Here is an 11,648-nt window from a genome sequence, read left to right as displayed (position 1 = left end):
CAGTTAGGTTGCTAGGAAGGAAGGAAGGAAATAAAGGAATAAGGATAGAAAGATGAAAAGACGGAAGGCAGTTAGGTAGCTAGGAAGGAAGGAAGGAAGGAAGTTTGGCAGCTAAGAAGGAAGAATGAAAGGACATAAAGAAGGAAGGAAGGAATGATGAAATGAAGGAGAAGGGTGAAATAAGGGAAGGAAGGAAGGAAGGGTGAAATGAAGAAGGGAAGGAAGGAAATAAGGAAAGAAAGATGAAAAGATGGAAGGCAGTTAGGTAGCTAGGAAGGAAGGAAGGAAGGCAGTTTGGCAGCTAAGAAGGAAGAATGAAAGGATATAAAGAAGGAAGGAAGGAATGATGAAATGAAGGAGGAAGGGTGAAATAAGGGAAGGAAGGAAGGAAGGGTGAAATGAAGAAGGGAAGGAAGGAAATAAGGAAAGAAAGATGAAAAGATGGAAGGCAGTTAGGTAGCTAGGAAGGAAGGAAGGAAGGCAGTTTGGCAGCTAAGAAGGAAGAATGAAAGGACATAAAGAAGGAATGATGAAATGAAGGAGGAAGGATGAAATAAGGGAAGGAAAGAAGGGTGAAATGAAGAAGGGAAGGAAGGATGAAGGAGGAACGGAAGGAGGAAAATGAAGGTAGATAGAAGGAAATAAGGAAAGAAAGATGGAATGAAGGAAGGAAGGAAAGAAAGTCGTAGCGAGAGGTATTTCTAATGATCTGCCCCTAAACAAAGTAACGAAAACAAAATAGGTCATGATCAAACTCCTGTCAGTGTGGCGTAGTTCCTGCAGAACATTTCACATCTATACATTTTATTACTTAGCTTTATTTCCCAGAGGCTTAATACGTGCATCTTGTGATATATTTATCTTACATTTTGACTTGTTCATCTCCATCAAAGTGAATCAAGGAATGTCTGATCAGGAAAGTGCGGTATATTATTTTTATTGTACAAATAAAAAAATGCCTTTTTTCCTCCCTCTCTCTCTCTCTCTCTCTCTCTCTCTCTCTCTCTCTCTCTCTCTCTCTCTCTCTCTCTCTCTCTCTCTCTCTCTCTCTCTCTCTCTCTCTCTCTCTCTCTCTCTCTCTCTCATCCACATCAAACCGTGATTTTAATTGCAGCGCCACACTGCTTGACTTAGTTCAGGAATGAACTCATATATTGTTCAGGTGCAGTGAGGCCTGGTTTGTAAAATCATCTCCAGTCTCCTGAGTGGTGTACAAATGCACTGACACATCCCAGGCGCGCCACACAGTTTCTTGGCTGCGGCGTCACAAAGAGAAGAAACATAATATTTACCTTTTGCGGGACTCAAGGTGCTCTTTGTGTTGATGTTCATGACAGAGGACGGCGTATATTAACATGAATGCAAATCGCACTAATGGATGCGTCTATGACAGGGCGGTGCAAACTCAAGAGTAAATAGATGCCGCATTAGTGACAAAAGAAGACCGGGATTATGGTTTTGGAGTCTTTCATTAGACAGCGCTTCATTTGAAAACGTGTCAGCTTGAAAAAGATCACACGGCGGCCCGCGGGAAGCTCAAAGTGAAGAATCACTGTTTGGTCGGCGGACGACCCACGGAAAGCCACACCCTTTTCCCACAGTCAGGCAAATATGTACCCCGAAGTCAGCCGCTCGGATCTCAAACACGGGCAGGAAGCTGTGGGGCGTCGACAGGAAAAGGGGAGCCATTCTGGGGAGTGGCGGAATTTCCATTTACACATGGCCACGACAACTCACACAGGACGATTTAGTGAAACGCGCGGGGCAAAGTGAGGCGGTCACGTCCCTGCCTTGCAATGTGAAGCTTCCACTTGTTTACGGCTTCAAAGGCAGCTTTGTTTAGCCCAACCCGTGTTAAAAACCGTCATTAACTCTCAAGAGCCTGTTGTTTTGGACGGTTAAAGGGGCTCATGAAGATGACTTGAGAGACCAATCACTACTGTGAGATTCATAAACATCTTAATATTATCCGGGCTTCAAAGACTCCTTAATCCTCTCGAACGTTATATGCGAATCCTTGCCAACTGTCGGTTTCATACGGGTTAGCGGATGAAACTGACATGCTGACATGATAACATGTCAGATATTTCACAATCATCTGCTCTCGACGATCACACTCGTACTGCGAATGTCTCACCTTGCGTCCACTTCTCTGGACCTGAAACTCGATAACCTCGGCCTGAGTGAATACTCATGAAATTATTTTTAGCTGTCATTTTACGGTAATATGTGCAAATGCTAGTTGATGTGTGGCTCTCAACGTGAAAATGTGATCCCAAAAAAACATTACTATGGTAATCCTCCACCAAACCCTGACAACAAATGATGAATTTTTTTTTAAAAAAGTTTCCAAAAATTATTTCACTCATTCACTGCCATTGACGGCTATAGACGTCAAAAATTCATTTGAAATCTTTCTATTAGTTTCTAATTGTTTTCCACTTATGTTAACAAGAGTATGAAAACCTATAACTGTCAATGGCAGTGAATGAGTTAAATATAAAAAAAATTAATAATAATTATACAGTCATTTAAAACTTCCAGAAAAAAAATAACACATTAAACGGCACTTTTGTTAGAGATGTGATGATTGCGGACACAAAATCAGGGAGTCCAAATTACAATCAAAAACAGGATTTTAATCTCAAACAAACAGAAAATTGAAGGAAGTGACTAAAGCCCCGCCCACACGAAAGCCAGTTTCAATGTATCCTCACAAGTTGAGTGGAAAGATTTCAAAACGCTCCTCATACGCGTCCACCATATGCAAGATACTCCTCCAGCGATGACGTAATGGTCGCAGCTGGATGACGACGCGTTGTCAGCAGATTGATGACGTATACGCCAATTCTCCCGTGAACCGTCAGTCTGGCAACAACAATGGCGGATAGCCGTGTCGTAGTCGTTTGGCGCAGCCTCCTTAGCTTGCTTATGCTTTTGCAGCTGTGTTCGTCTTTTTCATGTTGTTTTGATACATGCAAAGCCATGTTTGTTCTGTAGATTGCATTAAAGTTTTTTTTTTTTTTTTAAGTGGTCGTCTTCTTCGCTGATTCTTCTTCTACGTTTTCCGTTAACTCCCTGTGGCTGCTCTACAGCGCCTCTCCAGACTCGGCATATAAATTACAGCCATTAAACGTCGTCTTTTGGACACACGCAAGTCTTGAAATGCTTCTAAATAGGGACTAATAAATATAGACTGGCAAGACAACGACAATCACCTGGACAAGACACAGGTGGCTGAGGGAGCTGATTGGCAGACACATTAACAAAACCAGGTGTACACATACAAGACATGAAACAAACTAAATATATTCAAATCATAACCAGAGAGAGAGAGAGAGAGAGAGAGAGAGAGAGAGAGAGAGAGAGAGAGAGAGAGAGAGAGAGAGAGAGAGAGAGAGAGAGAGAGAGAGAGAGAGAGAGAGAGAGAGAGAGAGAGAGAGAGACCGTTGCTACATGTCGGGGAGGTGGGAACGAACGAACTGACGAGTCGTGTCCTCCACACGCGGGCAGTTTGAAAAAGCTTCACGGACGAGAGGAGGAAATGACGACCGGTATTCACTGGAACTTACTCGGAGCGAAAGTTTGAGCTGAGAGTCCAGCGGCATGCTACGCGCTGTAGCTTCTTGCTAGCTAGCCCGCTAGCCTACAACCATCACGTGAGTTACACCTTCCAAACAAATCTTCCTCCCACCAATTTACTATTTAAACATCATGCACAACATATACACGGCTAAACTTGTATGACTGGGATAAAAGTTCATTTTGCAGTTGATGTCACACATTATCTATCTATCTATCTATCTATCTATCTATCTATCTATCTATCTATCTATCTATTGACAGTTCAAAAACAGCTTATGGCAATCAATCAATCAATCAATCAATCAATAGCCTACATGCTTTTTAATTACACAAGGATTTTTGCTATTTGTAGGCTGCCCGGGTCCCTATCACCTGCAAATAAATGGGGCACATTGTATAGAATATATATTGTGGTGATATTTATTTGTATTTTTGTCTTCATGAGCATACTCAATATTGGAGTAATACAAAAGTAATCCAGTTACATTACTTTAATATTATGGTACTTGGGTTACGTTACTAACTAAATTTTTTTAGCAGGTAACTTGTAACTGTAATGGATTACATTTTAAAAGTAACCCTCCCAACCCTGATTGTAAAGAATTGTTTTGGGTTTGACTTCCACTTTCAGTCAAATCTCATGTGTGAACGGTCGGGCCCGAGGAGCCAAGTAACCTTCAGTTGTGCCGCGTGTGCGTTGACGCAAGTCTCCGCATAATCTTACATTGCCGTTAAAGGAGCTGACACATGTTCCGGAGGAGACGAGAGATGTCGTCCTCCTCGGTTGCTGTCAGCTCATGTGGAATAAGAGCCGCGCTTCATGGTGGCTTGAGCAATGTCGTCGAGGGCACGAAGGCAGCGAATCCAGCAAGACAAGAACGGCAAGTGATAGTCAGGCCTGCGGTCGTAGTAGCAGAACGTCTTCACCCTTCGCCCGCCCTCAAGCGTGCTGTGGAGATCGCACTTGATGTCTCGCCATGCCCATCAGCGGGACCTTCATTTTACACCGCGGCAGCGAGGCACTCATTTGATTTGCATGCTCACCAACGCGGACGCGATGTCGATTGGCAAGGGAATAGTGCTCGTGTTGTAACTTTGCTAAGCCACGGCGGGTTCATCGTCGCCGGCGAGGAAATCGCCTCGTTTTCTGAATTAAACATGAGCAGCTTTTGCTTGACTTGGCAAACAGCGAATGATGTCGCTTGCCTTCGGTTGCCATCTTTAGCTCTCGTGCTTCCATATTTAGAACTAATGTTTCCTCCGCTGCGTTCACTGATTCAGAAAAAAAACATCCAGAGGCTATTTATACATGTGCCCATGGCCGCTTGCGTGGCAGCGTCTGCCTTCGTGCGTTCGTGTGAATGACTTGTGTGTGTGCGGGCTGAGGTCATGAATGGTAACAGCTCTGCATGAATGAAAGAAGAGGAACGAGTCGAACATGATGCGCACACAAACACCAATTAGTTCTATTCATGTAATAATCATCAATCATACAGTATGTCCCTTGTACTTTTTCTTGTCAAAGCCGCAACATTGGCAGCGCCATTTTACCAAGGGAATGTTAACTCATTCAGTGCCATTGACGGCTATAGACGTCAACAATTCATTGTAACTATTTCTATTAGTTGAACATTTTCCCCACTTTTGTTAACAAGAGTTATGAAAACCTAGAATTTTTTTATTGTATCAGAACAGACCAAAAGACTATTAACTCATTCACTGCCATTGACGGCTAGAAACGTCAAAAATTAATTTGAACAATTTCTAGTAGTAAATTTTTTTTTTTCAATTTTGTTGAAAATCTAGATTTTTTTAATTGTACATTTCGTTTTGTACATAAAATTTGTGACACATTTAGAACAGGTATACATTTTGTGATTAATCATGAGTTAACTAGTGAAGTCATGCGATTAATTACAATTACAAATTGTAATCGCCTATTGCCTCTAATTTTTAACAATCTTTTCTTTAAAAAAAAATTTTATGAAAAACATTCAAATAAAATTCTTATTTTTATTTTTTTTTTAAAGAAAAGAGTATTAAAAATTCGTAATCAATCGCATGACTTGACTAGTTAACTCACGATTAATCACAAATGTTATATCTGTTCTAAATGTACAAACAAATTCTAGGTTGTCATACTCTTGTTAACAAAAGTGGTAAAAAAAAAAAGGTTAAACTAATAGAAATAGTTCAAATGAATTTATGACGTCTATAACCGTCAATGGCAGTGAATGAGTTAAACGTGGTTATTTTCACAATGGAATTAAGAAAAATGAGATGTATTTGTACTTGGAAAGCTCAGGATATGAACTCACATTCACGAGCACCACATTCCAGTCGCTATTTTACTCTCAATCACATTTAAGGAACATGACATCGACAATGAAAATATGGCAGGAGGGATATAATAATAAACGCATGATATGGAAACTCTACGCAAAAGGGGGTGGATACCAAGCGAAAGTATAGAATACTTCCATTCATGTCAGATCTAACGCGAGAGCTAATCTGACTGTGGAAAGTGAACCATGTGTGTTTTAGGAAGTCAACTTCTGCATTTCTGAGTGCCACGTGAGTCCAGAGGAGAATGAAATGTCATTTTAAATTACAGACAGGTTTAAAATAACAACAAAATGCAAGTGTGAACTGGATGTAAAGCAGTTCCCAGGCTCGGTTGCCTTTCTAGCTGCAGTTTTGCAGAAAATGTAATCACCGGTTTTAATCCCACACTAACCACACTACATCTGTTGGACACAATTCAATTTACAGTGGAGCCCTAATTGTTCATACACTTCCCACAATCTGCGTTCATGTGAATTCTGACTGGAAGTGACATAAGAAAATGACGAAAGGCTGTAAGAAGTTATGTCAGAGATATGGGTGAAACTTAGTTTCTTATTTTTTTTTTAACTCATTCACTGCCATTGACGTCAAAAATTCAATATTAATACTATTTCTATTAGTTTCACACTTTTTTCCACTTTTATTAACAAGAGTATGAAAACCTAGATTTTTTTTATTGTACATTTAGAACAGATATAAAATGTGTGATTAATCGTGAGTTAACTATTGAAGTTGTGCGATTAATTACAATTAAAAAAAAAATCGTCTGATGCCCTTAATTTTTAATCATCTTTTCTTTTAATTAGGGGCATCAAGCGATTATTCTTTTTTTTAATTGTAATTAATCACATGACTTCACTAGTTCACTCACGATTAATCACACATTTTATATCTGTTCTAAACGTACAATAAAAAAAATCTAGGTTTTCATACTCTTGTTAACACAAGTAGAAAAAAATGGGAAACTAATAGAAATAGTTCCATTTTTTACGTCTATAGCCGTCAATTGCAGTGAAAGAGTTAATATGCTTAATGTTGTGATTGTGGTATGCAGCCATGTAACAAATTGAGATACAGCTCTCAAACGGTGATTAATTCCATTTTATGTATAATATAAGTAAAGTACTATTCTACCACTTGTTACAAAAATAGCTCTTACGACCGAGGTGTTGTCAATTCAGTCACAATCGTGTCTCAACTCCACAAGTAGCAACCTGCACAGCTGGAATTCATTCTTTTAACGACGTCTGCGTTTAATTTACTGGCATCGTACACCCCTTGGACACTTCATCTGGTACACCGCCGCAATCTAATGACGCCACTAACACTCAATTGTAAATGATACTTCATTTGTGAGTTGTGAGTGCTGCTCCTCCAGTCTGTTAATTAATTTTCATTATGATGCCGGGCAGTGCCACACCACAAAAGTAAACGTACAAGTAAACGAGAAAGTGTCGTTTCTTTTGAATGTGTGAACGCTGAAGAGCCGATGAAGAAATTAAATACTGTAGTATCGATTGAAATTGTTTTTATTGTGTTTTGGGTTGGGTCATTGTGTTACGATGTTGGTATATTATGCTTTTGCAGTTGTTATGATTATGCAAGTCAGGATGCATTGTGTTATGGATGTATTATGCTTATGCAGTTACTATGTTTATGATGAGTTATGTGTATACAGGTTGGGGGGGTCGTTGTGTGATGGATGTCTTATACTTGTGCAGTTACTATGTTGCTTACGATAATGTGACATATACAGTTGCTATGTTCCTTTTGAAGATAATGTGGTCAGTGAACTCATTCACTGCCATTTGACGGCTATAAACATACAATTTGAACTATTTCTACTAGTTTAACATTTTTTCCCCACTTTTGTTAACAAGAGTATGAAAACCTAGAAAAAAATGATTGTACATTTAAAACAGATACAATTTGTGATTAATCGTGAGTTAAGTAAGTCATGCGCTTACTTAAAAAATATAAGTGCCTGACGCCCCTAATTTTTAATCACATTCCTTTAAAAAACAAAAAATATAAAATTTTATTTTAATTTTTTTTCAATAATTTTTTCTTTAAAAATAATTAATCGTTTTTTTGCATGACTTCTCTAGTTAACTCACAATCAAATTTAATATCTGTTCTAAATGTAAAAACATTTTTTAGGTTTACATACTCTTGTTTTAACAAAAGTGGAAAAAAATGTTCAACTAATAGATATTGTTCAAATGAATTTTTGACGTCTATAGCCGTCAATGGCAGCGAATGAGTTAATTGCTATGCAGTTGCTATGTGCCTATGTTAGTCACTCTTATTTTGTAGTTGATATACAGTTACCATGTCCCTTATGATGAGTTTTTTCAAGGCCATCCAAATCCAGCCCTGCTCTCTGTTACTTTGTTTTTATATGTAAAGACTCAGTTTTCCAAAATCCGTGTCTCATCTTCACATTTGGTTCCTAATTCCGCATTTCGCGTTCACGCTCTCTGAAATTGAGTCAGGGTAAAGTGTTGTTCTAAACAATAGTACGCGTAATGGCTATAAATATTGATGTAAATGGTTACTAATCAAGTTCATGAGGACACTTTTGAAAAATGGGTCAAATTGACCTTAGAACTTTTATTTATTTATTTTTATTTTTTTACTGTTTCTGATAAACAAATGTGACAGGAGGCATAATGCGAAAACAAGTACGGTAGTAGCAACCAGTTAAATACTTTAGACTCATACTGGGAAATTGTTCTGTTACTGGCATCCTTATTATAAATTCCATGTCTCTTCTTCCAACAGAATTAGCAGACAACTAAGGCTGCAAAAGGGTGGAAAATGTGAGGTTAAACTCCTGAAACATTCTGGAAACTTGTTAGTGGTTTAGCCGGGGGATGTTGACAATAGTCTAAATAAATTTATTGAAGACTCTAAATGTGTGTAAGAGGTCTACGTCTTGAGGTGCGGCCTTTGATTGACTCGTGCAAAGTCAGTTGGGACAGATTCCAGCTCACCCGTGACCCTGAACGGGATGAGTGGTGGAAAGAAAAAGATGGATGAATATCCTCTATGTCCCCACTCCCTCTTCCTATTCCCCATAAATTAATGGAAATTTTCAACAATATTCAAAATTCCAGCAACTTAACTCATTCACTGCCATTGACGGCTATAGACGTCAAAAATTCATTTGAACTATTTATTTTAGGTTAACACTTTTGTTAACAAGAGTATGAAAACCTAGAATTGTTTTTATTGTACATTTAGAACAGATATAACATTTGTGATTAACCGTGAGTTAACTAATGAAGTCGTGCAATTAATTACGATTAAAAAATTCAATCGCCTGACGCGATTTAAAAAAAGAGTTAACAACCCTACAAACCATTAGTGGTTCATTATAAGCATTCAAAGCTTTAATAAATGATCCAGCAATGTAAATCAATATGGTTTCCTTGTCAAGTCACCTGTTTGCCTGGCGACTTGTCACAGGGCCGAATTTACAAGGAGTATCTTTTATATCCAAAATATATGACAAATATCTGCCATGACCACTAGGCTGTTAATTTACATCATATACATAACTGATAACGGGGCAAATGTATTCTGTACGCATGTTTTTTTTTTTCTACTTCAACAATTCTCACCATTCCAATTGTGGCACAGTGGTAGGGTGGTCGTCTCACAACCCTGAGGTTGTGAGTTCGATCCCAGGCCATTGTGAGCATATTGAAGTATTCTTGAGCCCCTGAAGTACCATTTACCATATCGCACATTTTTCAACAACCTCATTTAACATCATTCCGTTTCGTTACACATCTTTCGAGATCATTCCACATTTTTCGTAAACATATTACACTTTTTTTTCTTCACCAATATCATTCCACATTATTCCATATTTTTTACTCAGCATGCCAGCATTCACATACAATTTCTCTACTTTACTTCAATTTGGCAATAATAATTATTCATTATTTATAGGTTCAAAATAACATTGTGGCCGGCGCGTGCATATGCTAAAAATGGCTTCAGTATCATTCGTGTATTTTACGGTATTTACATTTGTGTATTCTTTTTTTCTTATTTGCTCTGCTGTAACAAAGGCTCGGATGCAGCAGATGTCTCCTTGCACAGATGTGAAGTTTGATGTGCAGAATGCTTCTGAGGCAGGCCAGTGGTGCAGAAAAGGTCTCCCGAATCTCTTGAGTAGGCAAAATGTCACCACGTGTTAGCATGCTGCGCTTGCCTTGTAGCCTGCGGACACTGACACAAAGAGCTGGTACCAAACCAAGGAAAATGCTCCTGTTTTAAAGGATTGCAGTAATGGTATGGCAATAAATATGTATACGATGTCATATAGGTTGACTATATTGATGCATGAAATTAATTCCGTGTACCGATCAGCAGAGGAAAGCGGATTGGCATCTGCTAACATTACGATGAAAAACGTGTTCATATTTAGGAAAGAATATCAGCATACTTGTGAAAACGTGATTGTAAATATTGAGCGGGTTTAACATTGATAATTGTTGGCCCGAATGTTTACAGAGCAGATCGGGTGAGGTGAGGCCAATAAGTGCTGTGAATGCAGTAACAAGTGCTACACACATCACTGTTTATCTTATTACACACACACACACACACACGCACACACAAAATGTCTCCCTTCATTAGACCAAGCAGTCAATCCCTCAAACTGGCCGAGGTGCTGAAGGCTGCAGCCAATAGCAGCCTTGTGGGACTGAGTGGGATTTATGGGATGTAAGCAGCACAAATATCTCCCACCGAGCACTAAACATTAAATATTAACTACCGTGTACGAGACAGTCTGCCGACACTCGGACAGGTCTTGGTTCATTTTGTAATTGGTAATGAAAGAGATAGTCTTGGGTTGGTGAGCACACACCTATTGTTTTTATTATATTAAGAGATATTTTTAAGCATGAAAGACCAAGAAAAAAATCAATACAATTCTTATTGCTCTTATAGTGTGTGTGGGGGTTACTCAGGACACCAATAAAGCACACCACAAAGAGAAAAACGCCGCACACTTATGGACATTTTTTGCCACACCGCACACCTACTTCACTCGCTGCCGTGGAAAATGGCCCGTATTGGGTTTTGAGGCGCCATACAGCCTAGTGTATACAATTGTATTAGTGCAGCTTAGTGGCCATACGCGAGGGTTCGCAAATGGAATAAGCTGCCAACAGAAGAGAGATCTGCCCCATTTCTTTAGTTCTTTTATTTTTTATATTTTTAAAAAATAACTTCACAATAAGCTTTTTTATTTGACCATTTATGACTGAAATGCCTTCTAATGGCCAATAGTTTTCAGACTGGATTCGGGTTAGACTTTCCCGCGCCCTGACTGCGGATGTGACGTAATGTGCGTGGTGCGTATGTGAAGAACGGTATGTGCAGTTTGATTTTTCGTCAGCAGGTGGCAGTAGCGATTCGAAATGGAATATTCTACATTCAGTAGCTTTAATTATGTACCTTATGTATAAATGTGCCTATATGAATACATCTGCCTTGTCTTGCCTTTATTGCACTGAATAAAAAATATTTTTTTGTAAGACAAAAAAACAAAGAAAAGTAAGATAAGTAAACAATAATATGACATTTCCTGACTGACTTTAAATACGCGTACAGTATAGTGAGCCCATTATGATAACACCTCTACGCAAAATGGTCTGATGTGATTAGTACAGTGACTCATGTGAGTTCAGAGCCAA

This window comes from Leptonotus elevatus, chromosome 16 (assembly GCF_054856555.1).
Source record: "Leptonotus elevatus isolate MCC_2025b chromosome 16, RoL_Lele_1.0, whole genome shotgun sequence".
Lineage (NCBI taxonomy): Eukaryota > Metazoa > Chordata > Actinopteri > Syngnathiformes > Syngnathidae > Leptonotus > Leptonotus elevatus.
Note: the sequence above shows the minus strand (reverse complement) of the source record.